This window comes from Dipodomys merriami, unplaced genomic scaffold (assembly GCF_024711535.1).
Source record: "Dipodomys merriami isolate MVZ:Mamm:240054 unplaced genomic scaffold, mDipMer1.0.p SCAF_7, whole genome shotgun sequence".
NCBI lineage: Eukaryota > Metazoa > Chordata > Mammalia > Rodentia > Heteromyidae > Dipodomys > Dipodomys merriami.
The window spans coordinates 55603793-55625934 of record NW_027206290.1 but is presented as its reverse complement, the minus strand read 5'-3'; the positions used below and the strand labels follow the sequence as shown (position 1 = coordinate 55625934).

General features: G+C 43.5%; 1 non-coding gene across 1 annotated transcript; it reads left to right on the top strand.

The window, feature by feature from the left end:
- The first annotated feature begins 19891 nt into the window (after positions 1–19891).
- On the top strand, positions 19892–20022 carry LOC138817390 (small nucleolar RNA SNORA40). The gene has a single exon (XR_011368846.1). It is a non-coding gene; the product is annotated as a small nucleolar RNA SNORA40 (small nucleolar RNA).
- The last annotated feature ends 2120 nt before the right edge of the window (positions 20023–22142 follow it).

Sequence of the window (22142 nt, the reverse complement as noted above, 5' to 3'; positions counted from 1 at the left end):
GAGGAATCGAACCCAGGGCCTCGAGCATGCAAGGCAAGCGCTCTACCACTGAGCCACCTTCCCAGCCCCTCAGACAGCTTTTATTGGAAGCCATTAAAGAAGATTCTAGTCAATGGAAAGATTTACCATATTGACAGACTTAGAGGATTCAGAATCACAAATTTTAAATTCCCAACTTTACTTATAGATTTCATTTATTCATTCATTCATTCACTCACTCATTCATTCATTTAGCAATGTTAAGGATCAAACTCAAGGCTTCATGCATTCTAGGGAAGTGTGCTACCACTGACCTATACCTCAGCCCTCATCTGCAGATTTTGTGGGATGTAACAAACCTGTTCTAAAAATGAAAGATGAGTTTTTAAAAAAAATCCATAAGGATAAAGCATGTGGATTCAGTGGATCAGATACCAAAGGAAATTAAACAGTGTGGCATCATTGCTCTTTAGCCCTTTGTGAAGTATACTCTGGGATGCAAAGAACATGCATTCTGTGCTCTGCAGGAGCCAGCAACTCCTTGTCCCACTAGTGAGATGTCCTGTTGTGAGGACACCATCTCCTGAGATTTACTCAGTCTGTAGGAAATGAATAAAAAGAACTTAGAGGGCTGGGAAGGTGGCTCAGTGGTAGAGCGCATGCCTTGAATGCCAGAGGCCCTGGGCTCGATTCCTCAGCACCACATAAGCAAAAAGCCAGAAGTGGTGCTGTGGCTCAAGTGGTAGAGTGCTAGCCTTGAGCTGAAGAGCTGAGGGACAGCGCCCAGGCCCAGAGTTCAGGCCCCACAACCGGACCCCCCCCCCAAAAAAAAAAGAACTTAGAAAAGAAGGTCTCCTGTTTCCTTCCCACTATCCAGGCATATTTGCCTCTACAGCAGTACAAGAAAGGAAGAGTACCTGCTTAGAGTCTACATGAGGAAGATATCTAGTGTTTTCACCTGCTCTCTAGATCCCTTCCATCATGGTCCAGTAATTGCAGTCTCATTTCCATAGGAAATTTCTGTTCCCCCACTTTCAGCCTGTGCAGATCTAGACAGGCTGACTCCACCCTTCCTGGGGTTCTAATTAGAGCTTTCTGTCAACTGGCCACAGTGATTGCTTCCAGAGTACACTTGAGACTCAAACAGAACCAGCGCTGTGGATTAGCAAGGATTGAAACTCATTCTCCTGAGAGGAGGGAGAGAATGTTATCAAGGCTGGGAATGGGCAGCCACCTCTGCCACCTGAGAAAGATACCAACAGAGGAAAACAAAACCAAGAGATACAGAAAGACTGAATACTCCACATAGCACTGGGTCTAGCCCTGCATGAAGCAATATCTCCCCCTTTACCTTGGAAGTAATGAGACAAATTCTCTCCCTCCATCCTTTCTTTCTGTAAGAAAAGATCTCAAGAGGGGCTGGGAAGGTAGCTCAGTGGTAGAGTGCTAGCCTTGAGCTGAAGAGCTGAGGGACAGCGTCCAGGCCCTGAGTTCAGGCCCCATGACCAGCAAAAAAAAAAAAAAAAAAAGATCTCAAGATCCTACTGTATAGCCCAGGTTGGACAAGAACTCATGATCCACACTTTCTCTCTTGTCTGTTCTTCCAGTAACACTTGAAAAGGATTGTAAAATACAGGGTAATTCTCCAAAGGCTGCTGAGGCCTAATGTCTTTAGTTTACTCTTCTGATTTTTTTTTTTTTTCTGGTTGTGGGGGCTTGAACTCTGGGCTTGGGCACTCTCCCTCAGCTCTTCAGCTCAAGGCTAGCGCTCTCCCACTTGAGCCAAAGCGCCATGCCCAGTTTTCTGGTGGTTAACTGGAGATAAGAGTTTCATGGACTTTCTTGCCCAGGCTGGCTTTGAACCGTGATCCTCAGATCTCAGTCTCCTGAGTAGCTAGGATTACAGGCATGAGCCACTGGTGCCCAGCTTTAGCTTTCTTTAAAGACTGCAACAGAGGTATATTCCAAAGAGCCTACTTTCTCAATCAAGCCCTCTTAAAAGACAAGAAACCAAAGAAGGGGTACCCAGTTATCATAAAACGAAAGAATTATTACTAAAAGAAAACACATTAAACCGGGCACCAGTGGCTCACACCTGAAATCCTGGCTACTCTGTAGGCTGAGATCTGAGGACTGCTAAAGGTGTGCTGTGGCTCAAGTGGTAGAGTGCTTGCCTTGAACTGAAGTGCTCAGGGACAACACCCAGGCCAGGAGTTCAAGTCCCATAACTGACAAAAAAAAAAAAGAAAAGAAAAGAAAAGAACAAACTAAAAGAAAAAACACACAAATTACTGTCTCAATTTTCTTATTGTTACGATTTTCTCCAAGTAGCTCATGATCATTGCTTGTCATCTGTGCCTGTTTGAGGAATATTTTACTGGACTGTAGTAAATATTAACACGGAAGCATGAAGTGAGAAAGTTATTCTCCTTTGATCTTTCTGATTAGATTCAGGTGAAAGCCTTCCCTTAGTGATCTTTAACACATTTCTAATACCAGCTCAATTCCTGTTTATCATCAAACTTTGGTTCTTTTGGCAGGCAAGCAATGGATTCTGGCTAAAATTTGATAACCTCATTTTATTGATCTGTATATATTTTCAGTTTTTCCTATGTTCATGGCAAATGGCATTGAGTGCCCCCCCCTTTTTTTTGTCAGTGGTGGGGCTTGAATTTGGGGTTTGGGAGCTGTCTCCGAGCTTTTTGCTCAAGGCTAGCACTCTAACACTTTGAGCCACAGCACCACTTCTGGTTTTTGAGTGGTTAATTGGAGATATGAATTTTATGGGGACTTTTCTGCCTGGGCTGGCTTCAAACCATGAATCTCAGATCTCAGCCTCCTAAGTAGGTAGTATTACAGGCATTAGATTTTCTTTGTTGTAATTCTCTACCATTTATTTTCTCCATATTTTCCTATTTGTTAGTGAACATATTAAATGTTTTACTCAAGTTGTAGGAAATATGCTTAGCATTCATAAAGTCATAGATTTAATCCCTAGTCCCTTTACCCATGTAACTTCTGTTGTTTTTGTTTTTGTTTTTGTATTTTGTGCCAGTCCTGAGGCTTGAATTCAGAGCCTGCACATTGTTCCTGAGCTTTTTTTTTTTTTTTTTTGCTCAAGGCTGGCACTTTATTCTTCTAGTTTTTAGTTTAAAGTAGGTGGTGAGAGTTTTGTTTGTTTGTTTGTTTGGCTTTCTGTTTGTTTGTTTTTTGTTGGTCCTGGGTCTTGAACTTTGGGTCTGGGTGCTGTCCCTAAGCTTCTTTTGCTTAAGCCTAGCACTCTATCATTTGAGCCACAGCGCCACTTCTGACTTTTTGTGATTAATTAAAAGAGTCTCATGACTTTTCTGTGCAGACTGGCTTCAAACCGTGATCCTCAGATCCTAACTGAGTAGCTAAGATTACAGGTTTGAACCTCCCTCGCTTGGCCTGAGAAATTTGTTTGTTTGTTTGTTTTGTTGGTCAGAGAGCTTGAACTCAGGGCTTGGGTGCCTGGGCACTGTCCTTGAACTTTTTTGCTCAAGGCTAGTGCTCTACTACTTGAGCCACAGTTCCATTTCCAGTTTTCTGGTGGTTACTTGGAGATAAGAATCTCAGGAACTTTCCTGCCTGAGCTGGCTTCAAACTGCAATCCTCAGATCTCAGCCCCCTAAGTAGCTAGGATTACAGGTGTGAGCCACCAGCACCCAGCCATACACACATTTTTATTAGTACTAATTAATTGTACAAGAGGTTGCAAGAGTGAACTTAGCAGAGCCCAGAGCTTAGGAAAAAGCCAGAGTAGTGGGGCCTTATTTAGCTCTGATAAAAGATGAGGCTGAGGGCTGGGAGGTTGGCTCAGTGGTAGAGTGCTTGCCTGGCATGCATGAGGTCCTTGGTTTGATTCCTCAGCACCACATAAGCAGAAAAAAGCCAGAAGTGGCACTGTGGCTCAAGTAGTAGGGTGCTAGCCTTGAGCTGAAGAGTTAAGGGATAATGCCCAGGCCCAGAGTTCAGCCCCCCACTGCCTACAAAAAAAAAAAAAAAAAAAAAAAAAAAGCTGAGTCTGAAAGGGAGTGAAAACTTGAAAAGGCAAACACCTTAGATATGGCTATGATTTTACCTAAGCAGTTGGTTCAAAACTGTCATCAGTCAGTTTCTTGAAAATAACTAAGTTGAATGTATAGAAATATAGTCCTAATTTGGCAAATGCAGATTTACTGATTAAATTACTATGCATTGCTGAAGTTTAAAATCTTATATATTCCATGATATTTCAGTGTATTGTTAATAAGGTATGTATGCATTTATTTCAGTGCCTAAAAGTATTTTAAATGCAATATGTTTGCTAATGGGAAGAACTGTTTTCTCAAGGATGAAATACTGTTTGCTAAAGGATCTGTGAAATAACTTACACTTGTTATAAAATAATTACATGTGGATACATTTCTAAAAAAAAAAAAGATGAGGCTGAAGAAGATTGAGGTTGGGCTGGGAAGGTGGCTCAGTGGTAGAGCACTTGCCTCGCATGCATGAGGCCCTGGGTTCGATTCCTCAGCACCACATAAGCAAAAAGCCGGAAGTGGCGCTGTGGCTCAAGTGGTAGAGGGCTAGCCTTGAGCTGAAGAGCTGAGGGACAGCACCCAGGCCCAGAGTTCAGGCCCCACGACCGGACCCCAAAAAAAAGAAGATTGAGGTTGGGAGAGATGGGGAGAACAATCAAAGGGGTGACATTGATCAAGATGCATGGTACTTGTAAATTGATATATTAGATCAAAACCCCTTTGAACAACTACTTAAGAGAGAATTTTATAATGTAGGGTCAGAGAATGTGGCTTAATGGTAGAGTATTGCCTAGCATTCATGAAGCCCTGGGTTCAATTCCTCAGTACCACATAAACAGAGAAAGCCAATAGTGGTGCTGTGGCTCAAGTGGTAGAGCACTAGCCTTGAGCAAAAGAAGCTCAAGGACAGTGCCCATACCTTGAGTTCAAGCCCCAGGACTGCACATATATATATGTATATGTGTATATATGTGTGTATATATATGTGTATATATATATGTATATATATAATTTTTTGAAGTGAAGCTTATGATGAAATCTGTGGCTACTTTTGACCTAGCTTTTCTTGTTTGTTTTTTTTTGGGGGGGGTGCACCTGGTGATCCAGCAGACCACTACACTGGGGAAGCCCAAGTAAAGCCAGAATTTTCTGGAATTACTGGCAGTGACTTTTAAGAAAGGTTCTAGAATGCATGGTTGACCCAGTTTAAGAAGGCACATAAGTTGATTGGTTTTTTTTTTTGGTACAGTCATGGGGCCTGAACTCTGGGCCTGGGCAATGTCCCTCAGCTCTTCAGCTCAAGGCTAGCTCTCTACCACTTGAGCCACAGCACCACTTCCGGCTTTTTTCTTTTTTCTTATCTGGTGCTGAGGAATCGAACCCAGGGCCTCATGCATGCAAGACAAGCACTCTACCACTGAGCCACCTTCCCAGCCCCATGAAGGCACATAAGTTGAATCTCATATAGCATATAGCATGTTTTACAGTTTACAATGTAATCCAGGAATTTTATTTATTTGTTTGTTTGTTTGTTTGTTTTTGTCTGTCTCGAGGCTTTAACTCTAGGCCTGAGTGCTGTCCCTCAGCTCTTCTGTTCAAGGCTAGCGCTCTACCACTTGAGCCACAGCACCACTTCTGGTTTTCTGGTGGTTAACTGGAGATAAAGAGTCTCATGGACTTTCCTTCCCCGGGCTGGCTCTGAACCATGATCCTTAGATCTCAGCCTCCTGAGTAACTAGGATTACAGGCATGAACCACCAGTACCTGGCAGGAAAGATAATTTTTTTTTTTTTGGGGGGGGGGTCCGGTCATGGGGCCTGAACTCTGGGCCTGGGCGCTATCCCTCAGCTCTTCAGCTCAAGGCTAGCGCTCTACCACTTGAGCCACAGCACCACTTCTGGCTTTTTTCTTTTTGCTTATGTGGTGCTGAGGAATCGAACCCAGGGCCTCATGCATGCAAGGCAAGCGCTCTACCACTGAGCTACCTTCCCAGCCCAGGAAAGATAATTTTATTGACTAACATAAGGTGGTAAAGGAAAGGAAGAAAGACAAACACACTAATTTTATCACAGCCTATAGGTAAGAATCTACCGTATAACCTATTGTCTAAAGGAACAGAGAGTTGAGCCAAAGTATGTTGTGTAAAGTGGCATGCATTCATCAGAATGCAGATGTAAGATTTCCTAAATATCAGAAGAAAAATAAATGTGTGAAGAATCAACTCTTTTTTGCAGAAGAAACCCAAAATCACTATGGGTCAGTTGCTGTATATTTTCTACTACAGTGACTTGTATACCAACAAATACCAAGCAAAAACAAACCAACTCCTTCAAAGAAAAAAATAAAAATAAGTACAAGCTGGTTATAGTGGTATATATCTACAATCCAGCTAAGGAGAGAGGCACAGGTAGGAGGATGACATTCTGAGGCCAGGCAGGTAAAAGATAAAAAAAAAAAAAAAAAGAGTCTGGTGTCAATGGCTCATGCCTGTAAGCTACCCAGGAGGCTAAGATCTGAGGATTGTGGTTGAAAGCCAGCCAGGGCAGGAAAGTCCATGAGACTCTTTTTTGTTTTGTTTTGTTTTGTTTTTTGTTCCGGTCGTGGGGCCTGAACTCTGGGCCTGGGTGCTGTGCCTCAGATCTTCAGCTCAAGGCTAGCGCTCTACCACTTGAACCATACCGCCACTTCCCGCTTTTTTCTTTTTTTGCTTATGTGGTGCTAAGGAATCGAACCCAGGGCCTCATGCTTGCAAGGCAAGCGCTCTACCACTGAGCCACCTTCCCAGCCCTCCATGAGACTCTTATCTCCAATAAACCACCAGGAAACTGAAAGTGGTGCTGTGGTTCAAGTGGTAGAGCACTAGCCTTGAGCTGAAATGCTGAGGGACAGTGCCCAGGCCCAGAGTTCAAGCCCCACGACCAACAGCAAAAAAAAAGAAAAGAAAAGAACCTACTTAGAGAATCTGGGAATGTGGCTTAGTGGTAGAATGCTTGCCTAGCATGCATGAAACCCTGGGTTCCATTCCTCAGCACCACATTAACAAAAAACCGCCAGAAGTGGTGCTGTGGCTCAAGTGGTAGAGTGCTAGCCTTGAGCAAAAGAAGCTCAGGGACAATGCCCAGGTCCTGAGTTCAAGCCCCAAGACTGGCAAAAATAAAAATAAGAAACTAAAAGCAGGGGCTGGGAAGGTGACTCACTGGTAGAGTGCTTGCCTTGCATGCATGAGGCCCTGGGTTCGATTCCTCAGCACCACATAAGCAAAAAGAAAAAAGCCGGAAGTGGCACTGTGGCTCAAGTGGTAGAGCACTAGCCTTGAGCTGAAGAGCTGAGAGACAGCACCCAGGCCCAGAGTTCAGGCCCCAGGACCAGACCCCTCCCCGAGGGCCTGAGGTCAAGCCCCAGGACTGGCAAATAAATACATAAAGTAACAAAGGCAACAGAAGAAGTTAAGAATGGAGAGAAGAAGGGACAGCAAAAACAACCAATTGTTATATTCATGTTTCAAAACTGGTACAATGCATATTTGTGTTGTCAACAAGTTAAGAGTTGCTACTGCAGCCAGTGTCTGCGGAGGTTTCAAAGCATGGCAGCTTCCATCTACTGTGCTTCCATAACAGCTGTGATTGCTAGGTTATTCCAATCCTGTTCCACATGGTTTGAGTAAAATTGTTTCCAAGTAAGTTAGCAGACAGTTCTGAAAGTGTCACTCTGTGGCCTGGGACTCCCTTTCCCAGAGGGAAAGAAAAAGTTTGCTTGCCTTAGTTCTGGGCCAAAGCAGGTACATGCAGACACATGGTGACAATTGATCTCTGCTTACATAGGAAGAAAACTCACCTGCTCTGCTCTTGTGTCCAAGGATCTAGGAGCTCAGGGGATGAGGTCTTGGGGAAGGAAGGAGAGCCACTATGTTCAGCAGTGCCACCCTGTTGGAACAGAATAAACTCCCAAAGATCCCTGATATAAACTCTTCAGTACAAACACAGGTAGAATAAAAGCAAAAACAAAAAACAAAAAAACTGCAGGGCACCAGTGGCTCAGGCCTGTAATGCTAGCTACTCAGGAGGCTGAGATCTGAGGATCATGGTTCAAAGCCAGCCCAGGCAGGGAAGTCCATGAGACTCTTTTTTTTTTTTTACATAAGTTTTTTTTTTTTTTTTGCAGGGAGAGATGGGAGGGCAGGGATGGTAAGGGGAAACAAAGGAGGAGGCAACAATGCTTGATAAGAAATGTACTCATTACTTTGCTCATGTAATTGTAACCCTCTGTACGGTATTTTCACAATTAAAAAAGCTTATTAATTAAAAAATAAGTTTTTTATTGTAAAAATACTCTACAGAGGGGTTACAGTTACATGAGCAAGGTAATGAGTACATTTCCTTTTTTTTGGGGGGGGGGTCTGGTCGTAGGGCCTGAACTCTGGGCTTGGGCACTGTCACTCAGCTCTTCAGCTCAAGGCTAGTGCTCTACCACTTGAGCCACAGCGTCACTTCCAGCTTTTTTGTTTTGCTTATGTGGTGCTGAGGAATCGAACCCAGGGCCTCAGGCATGTGAGGCAAGCACTCTACCACTGAGCCACCTTCCCAGCCCAATGAGTACATTTCGGATCAAGCATTATTTATTGTTGCCTCATCCTTTGTTTTTCCCCTACCATCCCTTCCCTCCCCTGCCATTCCTTCCCTCCGGCCTCCACAACTACATCCCCCCAGACTTCCTCCACCAACTCCCCCCCCTGCCTAAATTGTAAAGTTCGTTTTTCAACATTGTCTCTTGTACATCTCATTGTTACAATGGGTCAACCTGTATCCCTATTTAAATATTTTGTTTTTTTCCTTCTCCTCCCTAAATTAGACAGACATCAAATACAGTGAAAATGGGTTATACTGTGTGTGGGAGGAACATACAAAGCAACAAAAAAATCATATAGTACATTATAAGTACATTAGAAACAATAGCAAGAAAGAAAAAAACCACTTGTGTCCCTATCTTGGGGTTCATTTCACTTAACATCATCTTATCTGGTCATATGTACATAGCTTTTGACCTTTTCTGCTTGTCCCAGACATATACTAGTTATTGAAAATAAGGGAAACCATGGGACCTATGTTTCTTTGGCCCTGCCTTACTTCACTTAATATAATTTTTTCCAAGTTGTTCCATTTCCTAACAAATGGGGTGATGTCATTCTTTCTGATGGAGGCATAGAATGCCTCTCTCTCTCTCTCTCTCTCTCTATATATATATATATAAATATATATATACACACACACATATACATATATATACATATATATACATATACATATATATACATATATATACACATATATATGTATATATCACATTTTCTTTTTTTTTTTTTTTTTTTTTTGTCGGTCGTGGGGCTTGAACTCTGGGCCTGGGCGCTGTCCCTCAGCTCTTCAGCTCAAGGCGAGCACTCTACCACTTGAGCTACAGCGCCACTTCCGGTTTTCTGGTGGTTTATTGGAGATAGGAGTCTCACGGTCTCTCCTGCCTGGGCTGGCTTTGAACCGCGATCCTCAGATCTCAGCCTCCTGAGTAGCTAGGATTACAGGCGTGAGCCACCAGCGCCCGGCTTATATCACATTTTCTTGATCCATTCATCTAACTGAGAGGCATCTGGGTTGGTTTCATATCTTAGCTAGCTTTAGTTCCATGAGACTTTTATCTCCAATAAACCACTCGGAAAACTGGAAGTGGAGCTGTGGCTCAAGTGGTATAGTGCTCTCCTTGTGCTAAAGAGCTGAGGGACAGTGCCCAGGCCCAGAATTTAAGCCCCATGATGGACAAAAACAAACAAACAAACAAACAAACAGATCTCTGTTCTGGGAAATTCTGAGCCCTAATGATGAATTGGGATTTATATGAAGCAGATTCTGCCTCCTGGAATGTAGCTTCAGGGAAACTGAAATACCCCACTCTACAAACTCATACCCACCAATGGCCAGGCAAAACTGGTCCGTAATACTCTTCCCACTTAAGTTAAAATGCAAAACTTTGTGCTAGAGTTATCTCTGTTAGCTACTATCATATTTATAACATCTGAACCAGTGAGGTTTGTTATAGCATATGCAAGAAAAGTAGGTGTGGAGGGAGGGACTCATCCACATTGCTTAAAGATGCAGAGCTGGGATACCCCTTGTACCTCCACTAGTCTTTAAGATTACCAAAGGTGGGAGAGAACTAGGAAAAGGTGACATATGACATGTTCCAAAAAGAAATATGCTGGGCTGGGAAGGTGGCTCAGTGGTAGAGCGCTTGCCTTGCATGCATGAGGCCCTGGGTTCGATTCCTCAGCACCACATAAGCAAAAAAAAAAAGAAAAAAAGCCGGAAGTGGCGCTGTGGCTCAAGTGGTAGAGCGCTAGCCTTGAGCTGAAGAGCTGAGGGACAGTGCCCAGGCCCAGAGTTCAGGCCCCACGACCGGACCCAAAAAACAAAAACAAAAAACAAAGAAATATGCTCTTTGGGAATGGGAGGGAAAATCTGGGAGAAAGTGAGGGAAGGGGTGACATTGTCCAAAAAGAAATACACTCCTGGGCTGGGAAGGTGGCTCAGTGGTAGAGTGCCTGCCTCATATGCTTGAGGCCCTGGGTTCGATTCCTCAGCACCACATAATCAGAAAAAGCTGGAAGTAGAGCTGTGGCTCAAGTGGTAGAGCGCTAGCCTTGAGCTGAAGAGCTGAGGGACAGCACCCAGACCCAGAGTTCAGGCACCACGACCGACAAAAAAAAAAAAGAGAAATACACTTCTGCCAGGGGATGGTGGCTCATGCCTATAATCCAGCTACTAAGAAGGCTGAGATCTGAGGATCATGGTTCAAAGCCAGCAGAGGCAGGAAAGCCCTCCAGACTCTTTATTTATTCATTTATTTAATTATTTACTCAAGTGATTCATTGCTAGCCTTGAGCTAAAGAGCTGAGGGATAGAGCCCAGGCCACAGCGTTCAATCCCCATGACCAACAAAAAAGAAAAAGAAAAAGAAAAAAGAAAGACATTCTTTACCTGACTTAAAAAACTGCAACCTGTCTGTATACTACCTTTATAATAATGTTTTAAAATTATTGCCAGAAGGCAAATGACAACTGAGTTTAAAGATTTTTTTTCTGGTCCTGGGGCTTGAACTCAAGGCTTAGAGCTCTGTTCCTGAGCCTCTCTGTGTTCAAGACTAGAGCTCTACCACTTGAACCACAGTGCCACCTCTGGCTTTTTTTTGTTTAAGTGGTACTGAGGAATCCTAGGGCTTCATGCATGCTAGGCAAGCAGGCAAGCACTCTACCCCTAAGCTACATTTCCAGACCCAGTTTAATTTAATTTAATTAATTAATTTATTTTTTGTCGGTCGTGGGGCTTGAACTCTGGGCCTGGGTGCTGTCCCTCAGGTCTTCAGCTCAAGAGGAGCATTCTACCTCTTGAGCCACAGCACCACTTCCACTTTTCTGAGTGTTTTATTGGAGATAAGAATCTCACAGACTTTCCTTCCCCTGGCTGGCTTTGAACCTCGATCCTCAAATCTCAGCCTCCTGAGTAGCTAGGATTTATAGGAGTGAGCCACCAGCGCCCGGCTCAGTTTATATATCTTAACTGGGTTTATTTTCAAGAATGAATTGACACTTTATTCCATAAAATAGAACGTATTTCCCAGTGGACTGGGCAGAGGAAGTTAGTTTACAGACAAAAAAAATGCTGAAGAAAGCATAAATGAAACAAAAAAAGCTGATTGGTCATTTCAAAGTTCCCTTCCTTGTAAGGCAGTGTATAGACACCAGAATAGGAAAACATCTGGCTAGTTAACTTTTAACTACTCCAGGTTTATCTTTTTGTCTATGGATTAAGGAAAAGAGAACTTCATTGTTATAACAATGGAAGCTGGCACCTTGGGGAAACTTGTCTGTTATCTCTCTAATCCTGATTTTTGGGAAAGTTAGCCATTTGAGTTCAGACTAGTAAAGCTGACTTATAGTGTGAGTGACTCATTACACTTTGATTTTTTTTTTAAGCTTGGTATGTTTGGTCATAGTGTAAAAAGTTTGTTTAAAACAATGGCTCTCTGGAATTTTTATTTTTTACTTATTTTATTTTATTCTATTTTGTTGGTCATGGGGCTTGAATTCTGGGCTTGGGCGCTATCCCTCAGCTCTTCAGCTCAAGGCAGTGCACTACCACTTGAGCCATAGCGCCACTTCCAGTTTTCTAGTGGTTTATTGGAGATAAGAGTCTCATGGACTTTCCTGCTAGGGCTAGCTTTGAACCATGATCCTCAGATCTCAGCCTCCTGAGTAGTTAGGATAACAGGCATGAGCCACCAGCATCCACCTGGAATTTTTATTTAACAAGGCTGATAGGAAAGGAAACGCAACATTTTCTGTCTCAAAAATAAGGAATTTATTTTGTCTAGCATCTACCTTACATTCTAAGCAGTTACCTGATTCTCTGAGGTCCATGTTAGATCAAATCTGATCCAATTCATTCATTTGTTTCTGGCTACTTTGTGCTACTATTTTAAAGTCATGGAGACTGCATGGGCCACAAAGTCTAAAATATGGCTATATGGTGCTTTACTGAAAACATTTACTGACTCCTTTAAGCTAATGGTTCTCAAACTTTAATTCTGCTGGTGTTCCAAGATAGACACTTTGAGAAACATTGTGCCAAACTTGTGATATTAGAACTTAATTCTCTCTCTCTTTTTCTTTCTTTTTTATATGGGGTCTTGTTATATAACCCAGGCTGATCTTTCCAGAACAGCCTCAACCTCCAAGTGCTAGGATAACAGGCATTCGCCATGCCTGACAAGATATCAATATTAAGGTAAGACCATTTTTTTTCCAGGCTCTAATTTTTCAGTCCTGGCTGCTAAGACCATACACTAAGCGATAATTCTGCCTGACTTTGGCCTACTAGGCAATTCCAAGATGCAAATACCAGCTTCATGTCCATGTGAGTTGAGGACGTCTGTCTGATGGAAGCTGAATTACAATATGTCTGGGAAAGAGTAAGGGTTAGCTTTTGCAATAGAAAGCCTCAAGTACAATGGCTTATATAAGAAAGATACTAGCCGGTCACTGGTGGCTCACACCTGTAATCCTAACTACTCAGGAGGCTGAGATCTGAGGATCACAGTTCAAAGCTAACCCAGGCAGGAAAGTCTGTGAGACTCTTTTTTTTTTTTTTTTTTTTGGGTCTGGTGTGGGGCTTGAACTCTGGGCCTGGGCGCTATCCCTCAGCTCTTCAGTTCAAGTCTAGCGCTCTACCACTTGAGCCACAGCGCCACTTCCGGCATTTTTCTTTTTGCTTATGTGGTGCTGAGGAATCGAACCCAGGGCCTCAGGCATGCAAGGCAAGCGCTCTACCACTGAGCCACCTTCCCAGCCCCTGTGAGACTCTTACCTGCAATAAACCACTAGAAAACTGGAAGTGGCACTGTGGCTCAAGTGGTAGAGTGCTCACCTTGAGTTGAAGAGCTGAGAGACAGCACCCACCCCAGAGTTCAAGCCCCTGACCAAAAAGAAAGAAAGAAAGAAAGAAAGAAAGAAAGAAAGAAAGAAAGAAAGAAAGAAAGAAAGAAAGAAAGAAAGAAAGAAAGAAAGAAAGAAAGATCCAATGCTCTACATTTTGAGTCCGTTGGTCATACAAAGGTCTGTTTTTCCCCCCCATTATTGTGCACTTCCACCATTCCTAAAACATTCCTCCTCCTCTTCTTCCTCCCCCTCCTCCTTCTTCTCCTCCTCCCCCCTCCCCTTCCTCCTTTTTGGAGGTTAATCAAAGATAAGAATCTCACCAACTTTCTCTGGCTGGCTTTGGACCACAATCCTCAGATCTCAATCTCCTGAGTAGCTAGGATTATAGTGAAGAGCCACTGGCATCCAGCAGACATTATTCTTTCCTGCATTAATAAAGGTGGGTCATTTCCACCCCTACATTCAGACACAAAAGAAAGGGTAAGAGCAAAAGTCTACAGCAAGAGCTCATTGCAAGTTAGAGACACCTAGAAAGTTGCTTCGATATTTGGCTTCTGCCTACTTTCAATTGGCTCAGTATCAGAGTCTGGGAATGGGAGCCTTTGGTTAGGCAGCCAAGTATCCAGGAAGAGGGGAGTAAACAAAACAAGAGTGGTAAACTGAGTAGGCTCAAAGAATGGCCTTACTTTCTAGGACTTAAGCAAAGACTTGGTTTTCCCATGCTATACCCAAAAGACTTGGTTCTCCCATGTTATAGCTACAGATTAGAAACTAGCTCCATGCCCCTAGTCCTTGTTTTATGGCCTAGCTTGAAGGGGCCAGTTCTACATTCCCCAAGTTCAGCTTTTTAAAGATTTGCATTAAGGGGCTGGGAAGGTGGCTCAGTGGTAGAGTGCTTGCCTTGCATGCCTGAGGCCCTGGGTTCGATTCCTCAGCACCACATAAGCAAAAAGAAAAAAGCCGGAAGTGGCGCTGTGGCTCAAGTGGTAGAGCGCTAACCTTGAGCTGAAGAGCTGAGGGACAGTGCCCAGGCCCAGAGTTCAGGCCCCACGACTAGACCCCCCCCCCCCAAAAAAAATAAAAAATAAAGATTTGCATTAAAATAATATAATATATAAGTCAAGTACCAGTGGCTCATGCCTATAATCCTAGCTACTCAGGAGGCTGAGATCTAAGGATCACAGTAAGCCAGTCTAGCCAGGAATGTTTGTGAGACTCTTAGCTCCAGTTTACCATAGAAAACCAGAAGTGGCGCTGTGGATCAAGTGTTAGAGTGCTTGTCTTGAGCTCAAGAGCTCAGGAACAGAGCCCAGGCTCAGAGTTCAAGCCTCAGAACCGGAAAAAAAAAATACATGTGTGTGTGTGTGTGTGTGTGTGTGTGTGTGTGTGTGTAGCACATACATGTGTGTGTGTGTGTGTGTGTGTGTGTGTGTGTGTGTGTGTGTGTGTGTGTGTAGCACATACATAACATATGCTAGATGCTGGTGGCTCACACCTGTAATTCTACCTACTCAGGAGGCTGACATCTGAGGATTATGTTTCAAAGCCAGCCCAGACTGGAAGTCCCCATGAGACTCTTATCTCCAATCAATCACAGAAAAAGCTGGAAGTGGCACTGTGGTTCAAGTACTACCCTTGAGCAAAAGGAGCTCAGAGACAGTTGCCCAGGCCCAGATTTCAAGCCCCAGGACCCGTAAAAATAAATATATATACATATATATGTATATTTATATGCATATATTTATATATATGATCAGGCATATATATATATATATATGATCAGGCATATATATATATATATATTTATTTATTTATATGATCAGGCATTCACACCTATCAACCTAGCTACTCAGGAGGTTGAGATCTGAGGATCACAGTTTGAAGCCAGCCCAAGCAGAAAAATCTTCAATACTCTTTTTTTTTTTTTTTTGGCCAGTACTGGGGCTTTAACTCAGGGCCTGGGCACTGTCCCTGAGCTTCTTTTGCTCAAAGCTAGCACTCTACCACTTGAATCACAGTGCCATTTCTGGGCTTTTCTGTTTATGTGGTGCTGAGGAATGGAACCCAGGGCTTCATGCATGTTAGGCAAGCACTCTACCACTAATCCACATTCCCAGCCCTGCAATAAATACTCTTACCTCCAATTAACTAGCAAAAATGTATTAGTTGAGTCTGGTTTAAGTTGTAGAGTGCCGGGGCTGGGAAGGTGGCTCAGTGGTAGAGCGCTTGCCTTGCATGCATGAGGTCCTGGGTTCGATTCCTCAGCCCCACATAAGCAAAAAGATAAAAGCCGGAAGTGGTGCTGTGGCTCAAGTGGTAGAGCGCGCTAGCCTTGAGCTGAAGAGCTGAGGGACAGCACCCAGGCCTAGAGTTCAGGCCCCACTACCGGACCAAAATAAATAAATAAATAAATAAATAAAAGGTTACATACATAAGTTGTAGAGTGCCAATCATTAGTGAAACAGCCAAGAGAGGGCTCAAGACCCTGAATTAGGGGGCTGGGAAGGTGGCTCAGTGGTAGAGTGCTTGCCTTGCATGCCTGAGGCCCTGGGTTCGATTCCTCAGCACCACATAAGCAAAAAGAAAAAAGCTGGAAGTGGCGCTGTGGCTCAAGTGGTAGAGCGCTAGCCTTGAGCTGAAGAGCTGAGGGACAGTGCCCAGGCCCAGAGTTCAGGCCCCACGACCGGACCCCCCAAAAAAAGAAAGACCCTGAATTAAAGCTCCAGTACCAGCACTCACACACATAAATATATATATCCAGTACACACACACACACACACACACACACACACACACACACACACACGGTGTGCAGGGGGACCTAGGAGGGAGCAACACAGTGTGCAGAGTCCTTAGTGGAGGGAGGGAGATTTCATTTAACTCATGCTTCTGAGTGGAAACCTGCACATGAATTGGCACTTTGTCCTGTTGAGACCCAAACTGCTTTAGGAAAAAAAAAATGCTGGTTAGTTTCAGTTACTGTTCACAGAAGATAGGTTTTCTATTCCTTGCAGTCTTTTTCTTATTATTATTATTCCTCCTCCGCCTCTTCCTCTTCTTCTCCTCTTCCTCCTCTTCTTCTCCTCTTCCTCCTCTTCCTCCTCTTCCTCTTCTTCCTCCTCTTCCTCTTTCTTCTTCTTCTTCTTCTTCTTCTTCTTCTTCTTCTTCTTCTTCTTCTTCTTCTTCTTCTTCTTCTTCTTCTTCTTCTTCTTCTTCTTCTTCTTCTTCTTCTTCTTCTTCTTCTTCTTCTTCTTCTTCTTCTTCTTCTTCTTCTTTCTTCTTCTTCTTCTTCCTTCTTCTTCTTCTTCTTCTTCTTCTTCTTCTTCTTCTTCTTCTTTTTCTTCCTCCTCCTCCTCCTCCTCCTCCTCCTCCTCCTCCTCCTCCTCCTCTTCTTCTTCTTCTTCTTCTTCTTCTTCTTCTTTTTCTTCCTCCTCCTCCTCCTCCTCCTCCTCCTCCTCCTCCTCCTCCTCCTCCTCCTCCTTCTTCTTCTGCCTTCTAACATGACAGAAAGCAGGGCCTTCAGGGAAGAAGGATGATGAAATAGATGCTGCAAGCACATCTTGGGTCAGATTCCCTAGAAGCCAAGTAGAAAATAGGGTCATGAGCAAATGCTACATTGAGGGAATGCTCACGGGAAGTCTTATGAGAAAGGTAGGGAAGGATGGGCCAGGAGGTAAATCTAAACATGGATGTGACTTTGTTTTTTGGGGTTTTTTTTGGTCCAGTCGTGGGGCCTGAACTCTGGGCCTGGGCACTGTCCCTCAGCTCTTCAGCTCAAGGCGAGTGCTCTACCACTTGAGCCACAGCCCCACTTCCGGCTTTTTTTTTCTGCTTATGTGGTGCTGAGGAATCGAACCCAGGGCCTCATGCATGCAAGGCAAGTGCTCTACCACTGAACCACCTTCCCAGCCCATGGATGTGACTTTGGGTGAAGTCACATCCTGATCCCATGGCCAGTACTGAAGTAAAACTGGTCACATTGCAAGCTGGGCACTGGTGGCTCATGCCTGTACTCCTAGCTACTTAGGAGGCTGAGATCTTAGGATCAGGGTTTATAGCCAGCCCAGGCAAAAACATTTGTGAGACTCATCTCCAATTAACTACTAGACAACTGAAAGTGACACTGTGGCTCAAAGTGGTAGAGCACTACAAAAAAAGTGCAAGAACAGTGCCCAGGTCCTGAGTTCAAGCCCCACAACTGACAAAAAAGAAAGAAAGAAAGAAAGAAAAAGGCCACAATCTATGTGCCTGGATCAAGAAAACTGAGCTATCAGACCCTGTAACCAACCATGAGCTTTGGCTTTGACTCCCTAGATGTATATGTATATGCAGGTTTGTCAGGAAGGGGGGAGGTAAAAAATCTTGGCAGCTCCCATTGCCCAAGGGCAAATGCAGAATAAAGTTGCACATGTGACTCCTGGGCAACAGCAGCTGCAGCAGCTGGGGAAACTAAAAGAGATCCCAAAGGATCTGCTTCAGGAGATGACTGGTGCTTTCTTTGATTTACAATGCTTAAAGTCTAATTTACAAACACACTGATGAGAAGGTAGGCTGAACTGTTACATACCTCTGGACCAGAATGTGACTGAAAACAGAGCGATTAGAACTCTCTTTGGCTGTGACAACTAACTAAATTAAACATATGAAGACCCTGTGATAAAACAATTCCACTCCTGAAAATATACCTGATAAAAATGAATAAAAATGAATACTTACAACTATCAATAGACATGTAAGACATTCCTGGGCATGGTAATGCATGTCTATAGTTCTAGGACTTAGAAGGCAAAAGCAAAAAGATCGCACGCTCTAAGCCAACCTGTGTTATATAGAAAGTGACTATGTCTAAAAACAAACAAACAAAAAACATGGTGCGTATTGGTGGTTCATGCCTGTCATCATAGCTACTCAGGAGGCTTAGATCTGAGGATAGTGGTTTAAAACCAGCCCAGGCAGAAAAATCCCTATGAGACTCTTGTCTTCAATTAATCACCCCAAAAACAAATTGGCACTGTGGCTTGAGTGGTAGAGCACTAGCCTTGAGCATAAGGAGGCTCAGGGACAATGTCCCAGCTCTGAGTTAGAGCCCCAGGACTAGCCAAAAAAGAAAAAAGATACATAATGTCAGTAGAAGAAAAAAAAACTGCTGAAACTGAATAGCAACTAACAAAGGAATCATCTGACATAAAGAAGCCAGTACCCAATGGTGACAAATACGTATAATAGAGAACAGGTAAGTTGTTAAAAGTTTGAGGTTGAAGGAGGGCGTGACTGTGGAGAGTCCAAAGGGGATTTAAGGATAATGGAATTATCTGATGGTGGTACAGATTACATAACTCTACACAGGTGTTAGATTTATAGAAATTACAACAGAAAGGTCAACAAAATAAAATGTATTTTTTATTTATTTTTTTCTTAGTGCTGGACCTGGGGCTTGAACTCAGGACCTAGGTGCTATACCTAAGCTTTTTTTTTTTTTTTTTTTTTTTGCCGGTTTTGGGGCCTGAACTCTGGGCCTGGGCACTGTCCCTCAGCTCTTCAGCTCAAGGCTAGCACTCTACCACTTGAGCCACAGTGCCACTTCCGGCTTTTTCTGCATATGTGGTGCTGAGGAATCGAACCCAGGGCCTCATGCATGCAAGGCAAGCACTCTACCACTGAGCCACCTTCCCTGCCCGTTTTTTTTTTGTTTGTTTGTTTGTTTTGGTGCAAGATAAAAACCTAGCATGTATGAAGTCCTGGGTTCGATTCTTCAATACCACATAAACAGAAAAAGCCAGAAGTGGCCTGTGGTTCAAGTCGTAGAGCACTAGCCTTGAGCACAAAGAGGCTCAGGGATAGAGCTGGGGCCCTGAGTTCAAGCCCCAGGACTGGCCCCCCCAAAAAAAAATTATTGAAAAAAAAGATATGAATAAGTATGCTCATAACAGGACTGGATATATTACTTGAGTGGCAAACCAACTACTTAGCATGGGTGTGGCCCTGAGTTCAAACCCCTGAGTTCAGAGCCAAGCACTGGTGGCTTACCACTGTAATCCTAGCTACTCAGGAAGCTGAGAGCTGAGGATTGCAGTTCAAAGCCAGCCCTGGCAGGAAAGTCTGTGAGACTCTTATCTCCAATTAATCACCAAAAAAACGGAAGTGGTGCTATGGCTTAAGTAGTAGAGCACTTGCTGGCTTTGAGTTGAAGAGCTCAGGGGTCAGTGCTCAGGGCCAAAGTGCAAGCCTCATAACCAACAATAACAACAAAAAAATGGTCAGAGCATATTAATTTATGCCAGCCTAAACTGGGAACCTTTCAAAGATCCGTTGCTAAGGAAAACAGAACATGCAATACTGAGAACATGCCAAGAACATAAGTGAATATCATAGACAAAAATATAGACTAAGAAGCACTTATGTCTGTGTGTTTGTTTAATTTGTAGCAAAGCCTTACAGACAGGTGCAAACAGTAAATCTTCTTTTGCAGCTTCAAACTCATTGTTGAATATGAGGTTTTTGGTACATGTAGGAAGTAATATGATTCCTACAATACTTGGCAATAATGAGGGTTTGTTAATTCATGCATGTTGGCTCTGAGAATAAAGTTGTAAAAGCTTAAAAAATTAACTAGGCTGGCAATGTGGCTTAGTGGTAGAGTGCTCGCCTAGCACCCATGAATCCCTGGTTGAATTCCTCAGTAACACATAAACAGAAAAAGCTGCAAGTGGCGCTGTGGCTCAAGTGGTAGAGTGGTAGCCTTGAGCAAAAGAAGCTCAAGGACAGTGACCAGGCCCTGAGTTCAAGCCCCAGGACAGGCAAAAAAAAAAAAAAAATTAACCAAATTAACCAAAGCAAAGCAGTAAGATGTGCCCTTTCCATGCCCCCCCCAAAAAAAACCCTCATAATGTATATTTTATTTATATAATGGTCAAACCAGGCTTGTGGCTGAAAAGAAAAATACAAGAACTTTCTAGGGAGCTAGAAATACAGTCTATGGTGACCTACTGGTGGCTTCCTGAATGTTTTCAGTTGCCAGACTTCATTGAGCTATACACGTTAAGACTTTCACTTGTATAAACAATATACCCATGTTTTAAATGAGACCCCTGGGTTATTAGTTACTTGACAGTAGACTCCTTATCTCAACTAGACAGGCAGGGCACTGTGCGAGGCTCTGGGAACCCACAGAAACAAAGACATAGTATCTGCCTTTGATCAATATTTGTTGTTGATAATATTTGGAATGCACCAAATTCATGATTAAGCTTTGTTCTGAGAAAAAAAAATGACCATTTTTCTCAAGAGCAAAAGGGTCTTTAAAAAGGACCTGTACCACCAACCATAAGACTGAGAGAGCCTTACTTCAGACTTTTGTTGTTGTTGTTTTTTCAGTCTTAGGACTTGAACTCAGGGCCTAGCCACTGTCCCTGAGGCTCTTTATGCTCAAAGCTGGCACTCTACCACTTGAGCCACAGTACCACTTTCAGGGTTTTTTTTTTTAGTAGTTTATTGGAGATAAGAATCTCACAGATGGGGCTGGGAAGTTGGCTCAGTGGTAGAGCGCTTGCCTTGTATGCCTGAGGCCCTGGGTTCGATTCCCAGCACCACATAAGCAAAAAGAAAAAAGCCGGAAGTGGCACTGTGGCTCAAGTGGTAGAGCACTAGCCTTGAGCTGAAGAGCTGAGGGACAGTGCCCAGGCCCAGAGTTCAGGCCCCACAACCGGACCCAAAAAAAAAAGAATCTCACAGACTTTCCACCTCCTGAGGAGATAGGACTACAGGCATGAGCCACGTACACATGGCACTTCAGACTTCTTCTTTTTTTTTTTTTTTTTTTTTTTGTCGGTCGTGGGGCTTGAACTCTGGACCTGGGCGCTGTCCCTCAGCTCTTCAGCTCAAGGCTAGCGCTCTACCACTTGAGCTACAGCGCCACTTCCAGTTTTCTGGTGGTTTATTGGAGATAGGAGTCTCACAGTCTCTCCTGCCCGGGCTGGCTTTGAACCTCGATCCTCAGATCTCAGCCTCCTGAGTAGCTAGGATTACAGGCGTGAGCCACCAGCGCCCGGCCAGACTTCTTCTAAAGGGAATACTTGCTTATAAACTGAGAAAATTATGAATCAGAACTCATCAGGGTGACCAGAAGAGTAGGGTGTTTTTGTGTGTCTTTGAACCAATCAACTTTCTGAGGGAGAAGGAGGAAGGTATACTGCTCTCTCTTTTTGTTTCCATATGAATCTGACTTACATTTGTTCTGTCTTTCATATTCCTTGTAGAGTTTCCAAATAAAATTGAAATGTATTTCTTTCTTTCTTTCTTTTCCAGTTCTGGGGCTTGAACTCGGGGCCCTCTTTTGCTCAAGGCTAGCGTTCTACCACTTGAGCCACAATGCCACTTCTAGCTTTTCCTGAGTAGTCTATTGTCCCGACCCACAGGACTTCAACGAGGGCGGTGAACCTAAGCGAGAAGGAATGAAGGGACAAGAGACACAAAGAAGGACAGCAAGACAAGGATTCTGATCAAGCTGCCAAATTTTATTTTTCACACAAGGGTATTTATATGCTTGGACTTAGGGCGTGGTGCAAAGGTGGTGTTAGTAGATTTAGGGTGGGGTGAAAAGATGGTCCTGAGTAGCTGCAGGGTGTTTACTTTAGGGCATGGTG